The sequence below is a fragment of the Macaca fascicularis genome, chromosome 13 (genome assembly GCF_037993035.2).
Source record: "Macaca fascicularis isolate 582-1 chromosome 13, T2T-MFA8v1.1".
NCBI lineage: Eukaryota > Metazoa > Chordata > Mammalia > Primates > Cercopithecidae > Macaca > Macaca fascicularis.
In genome coordinates, this window is record NC_088387.1 from 1,265,333 (window position 1) to 1,277,100 (window position 11,768).

The 11,768-nt window shown below is 48.0% G+C and overlaps 1 long non-coding RNA gene across 1 annotated transcript; it reads right to left on the minus strand.

Annotated features, from left to right (window-relative positions):
* Positions 1–3,539: 3,539 nt before the first annotated feature.
* LOC141408297 (uncharacterized) lies at positions 3,540–9,393 on the minus strand. Its single transcript, XR_012421867.1, has 2 exons — positions 7,937–9,393; positions 3,540–3,874 (listed from the first exon to the last, which is right to left on the minus strand). It is a non-coding gene; the product is annotated as an uncharacterized lncRNA (long non-coding RNA).
* Positions 9,394–11,768: the final 2,375 nt, after the last annotated feature.

The following is an 11,768-nucleotide window of genomic DNA, read 5'->3' on the forward strand; positions in this document are numbered from 1 at the left end:
GCCTCTACTAAAAAATACAAAAATCTAGCTGGGCGAGGTGGCGGTGCCTGTAGTCCCAGCTACTCCGGAGGCTGAGGCAGGAGAATGGCGTGAACCCGGGAGGCGGAGCTTGCAGTGAGCTGAGATCCGGCCACTGCACTCCAGCCTGGGCGACAGAGCGAGACTCCGTCTCAAAAAAAAAAAAAAAAGTTAAACATCCAGTAACCATGTTACAGGTAGTCAGACAGGCATGAGCCAGGCAGAGAGGACTCTCCCCCAACCCAGTAGGAATGTCGGGTGGTGGTTCGGCAGTTAGTGCATTGCCTCTCTAACAGTGATAAATTGGCAGCTGGCCCCAGCGAGAGCCCATTTCCTGACGGTCCACACCTACTGCACTAATGTATTAATTAAAAGCAGGTGCCAGGGAGAAGCAACTTCCAAGACATATGCATTAAGAGACAAAATGATGGACCTCCTGGGGGCCCCCCACCAGAAAAGGGAAGAAAGCCTCAGATGGGCACGCGCACAGCTTCCTAAACACACTGCACGTGCTCACTTCCCAAGGGTAAGGAGGGCACTGCGCATGTGGGAAGCCACCTGTGGGAAGAATCATGGGAAAGGGGCACAAGGCACCAGAAGTGGGCGAGCCTATAAAGTCCTCGGATCAAGGTTAAACATCACACTTGTTCTTTGAGTTGCCGGCTTGGGCCTCTTCGAAGCTTACTTTACTTTCTTTCCTGTTCTAAAGCCTTTTAAAATAAACTTCCATTCCTGCTCTGAAAATTTGCCTTGATCTCTTTTTTTGACCTCAGTCGAATTATTTCTTCCGGGGAGGCAAGAACTGAGGTTGCTGCAGACCCATACGGATTCGCCGGTAACTCTGATACCTTCCACCAGTAATAACCATATGACCCAGCAATCCCACTCCTACTTATACCCAAGAGAATTATAAACATATGTCTTTACAAAAGTGTGTACATGAGTGTTCATCAACGGCATTATTCATAATAGCCACAAAGTGGAAAACGACCCAAATGCCCAGCAATGAATGAATGGACAAAATATGGTAATCTACACAGTAGAATATTGTTCGGCCCAGTGGCTCTCGCCTATGATACCATACACACACACACACACACACACACACACACACACACACAGAGAACCCTGGGAGAGTGAGACCCCATCTCAAACATACACACACACACACACACACAGAACCCTGGGAGACAGAGTGACTTCATCACACACACACACACACACACACACACCCAAACCTGGGAGAGTGAGACGCCATCTCAAACATACACACACACACAAACACACACACACAGAGAACCCTGGGAGACAGAGTGACTTCATCACACACACACACATTCACACACACACACCCAAACCTGGGAGAGTGAGACGCCATCTCAAACATACACACACACACAAACACACACACACAGAGAACCCTGGGAGAGTGAGACCCCATCTCATACACACACACACACACACAGAACCCTGGGAGACAGAGTGACTTCATCACACACACACACATATACACACACACACCCAAACCTGGGAGAGTGAGACGCCATCTCAAACATACACACACACACACACACACAGAGAACCCTGGGAGAGTGAGACCCCATCTCATACACACACACACACACACAGAACCCTGGGAGACAGAGTGACTTCATCACACACACACACACACACACACACACACAGAACCCTGGGAGACAGAGTGACTTCATCACACACACACACACACACACACACACCCAAACCTGGGAGAGTGAGACGCCATCTCAAACATACACACACACACACACACACAGAGAACCCTGGGAGACAGAGTGACTTCATCACACACACACACATATACACACACACACACAAACCTGGGAGAGTGAGACGCCATCTCAAACATACACACACACACACACACACACACACAGAGAACCCTGGGAGAGTGAGACCCCATCTCATACACACACACAGAACCCTGGGAGACAGAGTGACTTCATCACACACACACACACACACACACACACAGAGAACCCTGGGAGACAGAGTGAGACTCCATCTCACTCACACACACACAACCATGGGAGAGTGAGACTCCATCTCAAAAACAAAAAAAAGAAACACACACACACACAACCACAACAAGCTAAACAAATGAAAAACCAAGTACCGGCTCTAGGAAAACAACAAGTAGTGCTAGAAAATAGTGTAGTGTCTTGCCTGTGATAATTCCATGCTCATAATACTGTAAATGCTAATTAACGCTGTAACTAAGTCAGTATAATGAAGAACTCTGGGAGAAAGAAGGGATAAGGGGGTGGGGAGGGGAAGGCAGAGCTAAGTCATTGCGAGGGGCGGGGTGGGGAGAAAGGGTCTTCATATAATGCCTAAAATGAAAAAGCAAGGAGGGGCGGTATAAGCACATTATTTAGAGACCTGGAGGTAAATATCAGTATAAAATGCTGGGAGAGGTGAAACAGGCTGTCCCAGGGAGGGGAAATGGTGGGAGGAGTTTTCATAACAAACTTTAAGAACGATTTGATTTTTTTTTTTTTTTTGAGATGGAGTCTCACTCTGTTGCCCAGGCAGAGGGAGTGCAATGGTGCCATCTTGGCTCACTGCAACCTCCGCCTCCCTGGTTCAAGCCTCCGGAGTAGCTGGGGTTACAGGTGCCCACCACCACGCCCAGCTAATTTTTTCTAGTTTTAGTAGAGACGGGTTTCACCGTGTTGACCAGGCTGGTCTCGAACTCCTGACCTCAAGTGATCCACCTGCCCCAGCCTTCCAAAGTGCTGCAATTACAGGCATAAGCCATAGTGCCCGGCCATGACTTTTCAAACTACGCGCACAAATATTTGGATAAAAATGCAAGGAAGGAGAAAAAATGGTTTTTTTAGTTTTTTGGGTTTTTTTTTGAGATGGAGTCTTGCTCTGTTGCCCAGGCTGGAGTGCAATGGTGCGATCTCGGCTCACTACAATCTCTGCCTCCCAGGTTCAAGCGATTCTCGTGCCTCAGCCTCCCAAGTAGCTGGGATTACAGACGTGCACCACCACGCCCAGCTTATTTTTGTATTTTTAGTAGAGAATACTAAGGAGTGCTGAGATGACAGGTGTGAGCCAATGTGCCCAGCCAGAAAAAATGTTACGTACAAATACAAGTGGAGAAAAATACACTGATGCTCTGTAATTTTTCTTTATATTTTTATGTGTAAAAGACATGCATAAGTTAAGCCAGGTGCAGTGGCTCATGCCTGTAATCCCAAGCACTTTGGGAGGCTGAGGTGGGTGGATCACCTGAGGTCAGGAGTTCAAGACCAGTCTGGCCAACATGGTGAAATGTCTGTACTAAAAATACAAAAATTAGCCGGGCCTGGTGGCGTGCACCTGCAGTCCCAGCTACTGGCGGGGGGCTGAGGCATGAGAGTTGCTTGAGTCTGGTAGGTGAAGGTTGCAGTGAGCCGAGATTGTGCCACTGCACTCCAGCCTGGGCGATGGAGTGAAAGTCCGTCTCAAAAAAAAAAAAAGAAAGAAATGCATAAGTGCATTACCTTTTAATCTCTTAATTCATACTGTAGAAAACAAAAGCATATGAAGGCAAGATCCAAAGGAGTATCCAGAACATTCTGGGCGATGAACCAGCAGGCCGCTGGTGTAACTACGTTCGAGACGGTTGGTCTCAGGAACAGAGTCACGGCTCACCCAGTCCTGCTCTGTCCCTGCTACACAGGACCGAGGCTTTGCCGGTTCTCGATGCCGGGCCGTGCAATTCTGTCCAGGCCGGGTCACCTCCCCAGCTGCTTTATAATTCCTTCGAAAGTCCTAAGGCCTTCAGTAAGTCCTTGCTGATTATCACCTCATCACACCTTCTTTCCTAGGCACAGAAATACAGGAAGCAATCATGAGTTGTCATAAGAAGTGGAGGAGTCATAACAGGAGCATTGGAACATGAGGCAGCTGGGTCCTCCGAGTGGCCTGGCAGTCCTGGCTCATTCTGGAGTGACCAACCCACCTTCCTAGGCGGAACACTGGACTGGCCTCCAGGAGCAGGAGGGCGACGAGGGAAAAGGCAGCTCATCCAAGCTGCTGTCTAGTTATGTCCATCTGTCCATCTGTCTCCTCGGCAAACACATTCTTAGTCATCACCCGGAGCCTGTGACTCTCCCAGTTGTCCAAAGGGACAAACCCCTGGCCTCCTCTTCCCACCGGTGCACTGCTACACACACCCGCACCGGCAGTGCCCGTCTGACCCGCTTCCTCCCTTTCATTCATAGGACTTGATGCAAACCAAGGCTCTGAGGGGATGATGGTGCCCATCTGGACCCACACTGAACTGTCAGTTGTCAGGAGCTGTAAAATCCTTCCAGCAGCCACCGGCAGGCTGACTCCTCGTGGGTGGCACAGCCCTGCCCCCTGCTGCTCACCACAGAAGCTGCAGGATAGAGCACCCTGGATGGGCTGGGAGTCTTTCAGGACTCCACTGGGACAGCGGCCTCCAGACACTGATTTTGAAAATTCATCTCTTAAATTGAGTTATCTGCAGATCTCCCCTTGCTCTAGATTGAATTGTATCCCTCTAAAATTCATGTGCTGAAGGCCTAATCCCCAGTATCTTGGAATGTGACCGTATTTGAAGACAGAGCTTTACAGATACAGTTAAGACCAAGTCATAATGAAGGAGTGTGGTCCCTAATGCAATGTGACTGGTGCCCTTATTAAAAGGAATTGTGGGCAAGATGTGCATGCAGGGAACACAAAGGCAGGGACTGCGGTGACGCAGCTCACACGCCAGCAACCACGAGAAGCTAGGACAGAGTCCTAGAACCTTCTCCCTCACTGCCCTCAGAAGGGGCCAGCCCTGCTCACACCTTGCTCTAGGACTTCCAGCCTCCAAAAATGTGAGACAATAAATTTCTGTTGTTTAAGCCACTCAGTTTCTGGTACTTTGTTACAGCACCTCATTATGACCAAACAAATACACTCCTCGTCCGGGGTGTTCTTAGGGTAGTTGGGAGTGGTTTTAAGACTTTACAGCATGTGTATGATCAATTCTAAAGATTTCTCCAAAAACTTTGTCAAGAAATTACACAGTGAAATGGAAAATGCACTGGATCCCAGAAGACCAATGTTTTAGACCAGGGAAGAGCTGTGTGACTTGGAATAAATGCTGGGCTCTGAGCATCACTGATAAATGAAAGATCTGTACGTGATGCCCTCTAAAGTGCCTTTCAGCATTAAACTACATTTGTTTAAATATTGCGTTCAATCCTGCATAGGGAAACGCAAACTGAAATATACACACACACCTTGAACAGTCCCAAGTCCCCAAAAGCACAGAACATTTTAAGAGAAAAAAAAAAAAAAGGGCCAGGCGCGGTGGCTCACACCTGTAATCCCAGCACTTTGGGAGGCTGAGGCAGGCGGATCACCTGAGGTCAGGAGTTCGAGACCAGCCTGGACAACATGGTGAAACCCCATCTCTACCAAAAATATAAACATGAGCTGGGCGTGGTGGCGGGCGCCTGTAATCCCAGCTACTCAGGAGGCCGAGGCAGGCGCATCGCTTGAACCTAGGAGTCAGAACTTGCAGTGAGCCAAGATCATGCCATTGCACTCCAGCCTAGGCGACAGAGCCAGACTCCCTCTCAAAAAACAAAACGAAACACCAGGCTGCCCAGGAGCTTGCTGACGAGCTCAGAAGGTGGCAGTGAGACAAACAGAGCCAAGCGAATGCCCACCTGCCTGCGTGATCACTCGACACCCTGTGAGTGGGCTTCCCGTGTGTTTTGCTTTCAGCGGAGATGACCCTGGTCAGGCTAGCGAGGCCTGACTCATCCTGCTGGCATGTATTTCTTGGAACGCTAAATGTGTCTTTCTCTTGGGAGGCTTGTTAGACACTGAGTTCAACCAACTCTGGTCTCTGACATGGTGGAGTTTCCCAGCCCACAGAACGGAGGTGCAGCTCCTGGGACACAGAAATGCACACAGCTGACCACGCTGGAGTCACCTGGGAACACCCCAACCTGCACCCACATAGTTCCCACTTCTGTATCTTCTTTTTTTTTTGAGATGGAGTCTCACTCTGTCGCCCAGGCTGGAGTGCAGTGACGTGATCTCGGCTCACTGTAACCTCCGCCTCCCGGGTTCAAGCGATTCTCCTGCCTCAGTCTCCCCAGTAGCTGGGACTACAGGTGTGCACCACCAAGCCCAGCTAATTTTTGTATTTTTGGTAGGGACAGGGTTTCACCATGTTGGCCAGGCTTGTTTTGAACTGCTGACCTCAGGTGATCCACCTGCCTCGGCCTTCCAAAGTGCTGGGATTACAGGTGTGAGCACCACGCCTGGCCCACTTCTATATCTCCTGATGGAAAGGGAAGATTGAACACATCGGAACAAAAGGAAACTGGATACCAAAATAGTACTTTCTTCCTCTCCCATCACCTAAACTTTCCAAATGAATCCTGACCTCCAGATGTAGAACCACAGCCCAAGCAACTACAATCACGTGCATATGGGAATGGGAAGTATGCCAGATACTTGTGTTAACCTAGACAACACTTGTGTTCCAAGAGGGAAGCAAGTTAGCCAAGAAAAATATCAGACACAAGATGTTTAGAAAGTAGAAACAGAAAGATATAATGAAAAAAGAAAAAAAAAACCAAAACACACAAATAAGGGCAGGGACAGAAAGTGGATCTAGAAATGAAGCAAAAATACAAGTGCAGCAAGGCGCGGTGGTTCACGCCTGTAATCCCAGCACTTTGGGAGGCCAAGGGGGGCAGATCACGAGGTCAGGAGATCAAGACCATCCTGGCTAACATGGTGAAACCCCGTCTCTACTAAAAATACAAAAATTAGCCGGGTGTGGTGGCACACACCTGTATTCCCAGCTACTTGGGAGGCTGAGGCAGGAGAATCGCTTGAACCCGGGAGGCGGAGGTTGCAGTGCGCCGAGATTGCACCATTGCACTTCCAGCCTGGCAACAGAGCGAGACTGTCTCAAAAAAAAAAAAAAAAAAAAAAAGGCCGGGCGCGGTGGCTCACGCCTGTAATCCCAGCACTTTGGGAGGCCGAGGCGGGCGGATCACAAGGTCAGGAGATCGAGACCACGGTGAAACCCCGTCTCTACTAAAAAAAAATACAAAAAATTAGCCGGGCGCGGTGGCGGGCGCCTGTAGTCCCAGCTACTCAGGAGGCTGAGGCAGGAGAATGGCGTAAACCCAGGAGGCGGAGCTTGCACGTCTGAGAGTCCTATTCTGGACACTGAGGCCAAGCAGATTTCTTCAGAGGGTCCTCAACAAGAACTAAATGTCTAAATTCCTGAGGAGGCCGGGCGCGGTGGCTCAAGCCTGTAATCCCAGCACTTTGGGAGGCCGAGGCGGGCGGATCACAAGGTCAGGAGATCGAGACCACAGTGAAACCCCGTCTCTACTAAAAATACAAAAAATTAGCCCGGCGCGGTGGCGGGCGCCTGTGGTCCCAGCTACTCAGGAGGCTGAGGCAGGAGAATGGCAGGAACCTGGGAGGCGGAGCTTGCAGTGAGCCGAGATCGCGCCACTGCACTCCAGCCTGGGCAACAGCGTGAAACTCCGTCTCAAAAAAAAAAATAAATAAATAAAAAATAAATTCCTAAGAGGCACCACTGATTGGAGATGGGCAAAGATTATTAGGGTTTTCAAAAAGGGGATGAATTACAGACCAATTGGCTTGATGTTGATGCCACGTAAATTCTACATCTACTGAGTTCTAGACTAGTGAAAGTTCTAAAACATCTACTGGCAATTTTTTCCTTTTTAACTGAACTGTTTGGTCCTTTGAAGTGATTCATTTAAAGTTATTTTCATCTGTAATTTGGCTAAGACTCCCAGCTGTCCTCCATTTCCATTCTCCCTATCTTGTCCAGCAAATCACCTCTGAATTTTAACTGGGCACATACCTGCTTAAAATCGAGACTATTTCCCAGCAGCTGGTGTTCTTTCAAAGTGTGGCCATTGGCTATAGGTAGAAATTGAAAGTGTCTTCAAAGGCAGAGGCCATCCTCTTCTCCCCTTGTTCCTTCCCACTGGTGGAACAGACATGATGGCTGGAGGTGAAGCCAGGCCCGCTGGGGCACTGGGAACACAGACACGGTCCCTTCCCCAGGGATGCCTACGTCCCAGGGAACAGAATGGGGTCTAGCCCTGGGCTCTGCATTTTAGGAAGGGCATTGACAAACTCTAGTAATTTCCAGAAACGTAATCAGGAGACCATGAAAATGTACTGAATGCTATGTCTCAGACACCAGTCTAAGTACTTTCCATGTATTATGTAATCTTCACAGTAACCACACAAGGTAGGTACTCATTCTCCTTTTACAGATGAGGAAAAAGGTTCATTAACTTGTCCAAAGTCACACAGCCTTTGACTCTAGCTAGAGTCCTTATTTTGAACCGCTTCACCAGTGCTTCTCAAACGTTACTGCACATTAGGATCCCTGAAAACTTAAAAAAAAAACAGGATGCTTGGGTCCCACCCTCAGATTCTGATGGAACTGTAATTCCACCTTGGTGGAAGCCATATGGAGAAGATAGCAGGAGCCTGGGACCAGGAGGACTGCAGAGCTGTCTATCGTAACAGTCCTGGACTGGCTACACTCACAAGAGTGTTTCAGCCGCATGGTAGCCTCTATTCCTTGAGGCTGAACATAATCCTAAACTCCCATACACAGCAGAATTTTAAGATATGACAAAATGCATTTACTGAAAAACATCTACACATTATACTTTTGCTTTTTTTTTTTTGAGATGGAGTTTCGCTCTTGTTGGCAGGCTGGATGGAGTGCAATGGTGCAATCTCAGCTCCCCACAACCTCCACCCCCCAAGTTCAGGCAATTCTACTGCCTCAGCCTCCCAAGCAGCTGGGACTACTGGCATGCCCCCCCCACGCCTGGCTACATTTTGTATTTTTAATAGAGATAGGGTTTTGCTATGTTGGCCAGGCTGGTCTCAAACTCCTGACCTCAGGTGATCTGCCCGCCTTGGCCTCCCAAAATGCTGGGATTACCACCGCGCCCGGCCCACATATTCAAACACTCAGCCTACCTTTTTTAGGTATGGTTAGGCCAGGTGTGGTGGTTAACGCCTGTAATCTCAGCACTTTGGGAGGCTAAGGCAGGTGGATCATGAGTTCAGGAGTTCAAGACCAGCGTGACCAAGATAATAAAACCCTGTCTCTACTAAAAATACAAAAATCAGCTGGGCGTGGTGGTGGGTGCCTGTAATCCCAGCTACTCGGGAGGCCAAGGCAGAGAATTGCTTGAACCCAGGAGGCAGAGGATGCAGTGAGCTGAGATCCAGCCATTGCACGCCAGCCTGGGAGACAGAGCGAGACTCCGTGTCAAAAAAAAAAAAAAAGAGTGGGTAATACAGTTAAGTCATTTATAAATTGTCTGTTTAAAAATGTTTTAGTGTATTTGTGGGCCACAGTCAACGCTGAGGTTATTAAAGCAGCCGTGACAGTGGACAGCCTGGGGGCTCTATCTGAATGATGCCGTATCAAGTACCCGCTGAGGCCTGTAGGGATAGTACATTTGCATTAAGATGACTTTCATCCACACGTTACTGCTTGATTTTTAAAAGGTTTTCAAGTTTATTCATTAGAAATCATAGTTCTCAGATTTTATTGCTATTTTCACTTTGAGAAGACTTCCGTCCTATCATGGTGGGTTCAGAGACTGGTAACCTTGAAATTAAATACCTTTAGAAAACGTTATTTCAAGAGGCCCCTGCCCCCATCCGTTCATTACACAGTGTGGTGCTGGGAGTGGTGTATATTCTGAAGTTCTCCAGAAAAAAATGATTCCAGATACTCACAGAAACAGAACTCAAACAATTAGTGAAAGAGATAAAGTTCAAGCAACTGGCTATTATATTAGATGGAACTAGAGGGTAAGAAGTGTAAACCACATACAATTTAACACAGAAAGCAAGCCTAGGCCAGGCACAGTGGCTCACGCCTATAATTCCAGTGCTTTGGGAGGCCAAGGTGGGAAGATCGCTTGAGGCCAGGAGTTCTGAGACCAGCCTGGGCAACATGGTGAAAGCCCACCTATACAATAAATAAATAATCCAGGTGTGGTGGCTTGCACCTGTAGTCCCAGCAGAGGCAGAAGGATGGCCTGAGCCCAGGGAGTTCAAGGCTGCAGTAAGCTGCTACCGTGCCACTGCAATCCAGCCTGGGTGACACAGTTGGACTCTCTGAGAAAACAAAAAGCAAGCAAGCCAGACAGCCTAGGCCAGGCACAGTGGCTTATATCTGTAATTCCAATACTTTGGGAGATCTAGGCGGGAGGATCACTTGAGGTCAGGAGTCTGAGACCAGACTGGGCAACGCAGTGAGACCCCATCTCCACAAAAAATTAGATGGGAATGGTGGTGCATGCCTGTGGTTAGTCCCAGCTACTCGGGAGGCTGACGTGGGAGTTCACTTGAGTCCAGGAGTTCAAAGCTGCAGTGAGATCTGATGGCACCACAACACTCCAGCCTGGGCACCAGCGAGACTACCTCAAAAAATAAAATTTTTAAAAAGCAAGCTCATGGGACACATATTCTCAAGATTTCCTGAGGGCTGCGTCACCAGCCAAAAAATAAAAATAATTTTAAAAAATTAAAAACGAAGCAAGCTATGATCCAAGCTTCCAAACAAATCAACTACCCCCAGGGGTAAGAATCTGGCAGTATTTATAAACATTAAGCTTTAGGGGGAAAATAAAAAAGTTTTAAAAACGTAAGTTTTAAGCCACGCTGCCAGCTGTCTCTGGAGATGTTAGAGCTAGGTCTGTATCCTGGCTGTCACTTCCTGTGTGACCCTGAGCAAGAAAATTACTTAACCTCTCATGCCTTCTCCTCATTTTGTAGATGAGGCGCTAGCTACATACTCAGGGCTATAGAATTAGATGAAGGCATGAAGTGTGGTGCCTGGCACAGATGCTCAGTAATGGTGGCTATTATTGGCTAATCTCAAACTCAGCAGAAACCAACGGTACGACAACTTACATCAGTAGTAGCGGATCTAGGGAGACTGTTACCTCTCTAGCCTATTTTGTCTCCCTTTGATCACATTCAACATTTGACGCTTGTTCACGTACACAGAACACTCGCTCGCCCCTAGAGGTTTCAACGGTCCGGAGGGGCGGGGGGCAGAGGCCAAAGCTTCCCAAGTGCAGCCAAGCTTGAAGACCATTCCTCTACTTCCATTATATGAAGCACAGGTGAAGTTACAAAAGGCAGACTGTTCTAGATGAAAAGTGGCCAAAGAAAGCTGGGCACAGTGGCTCATGCCTGTAATCCTGGCAGTTTGGGAGGCCAAGACAGGTGGATCACTTGAGGTCAGGCATTTGAGACCAGCCTGGCCAACATGGTGAAACACTATCTCTATTAAAAATACAAAAATTAGCTGGGCGTGGGGGTGGGAGGTGGTACGCACCTATAATTCCAGCTACTTGGGAGGCTGAGGCAGAATTGCTTGAACCTGGGAGACAGAGGTTGCAGTGAGCTGAGATTGCATCAATGCACGCCAGCCTGGGTGACAGAGCAACACTCTGTCTCAAAAAAAAAAAAAAAAAAAAAAGTGGCCAAAGACAAATGAAACACATGATACTTAATTAATCTTGGGTTGGGGAGGCTATAAAAGTCATTTTGGAAATTTTAATATTATATTATCAGATATTGTGATATTGTTATTTATCTTGTGTGCTCACAGTATTGTGGCTACACAGAACATCTGTATT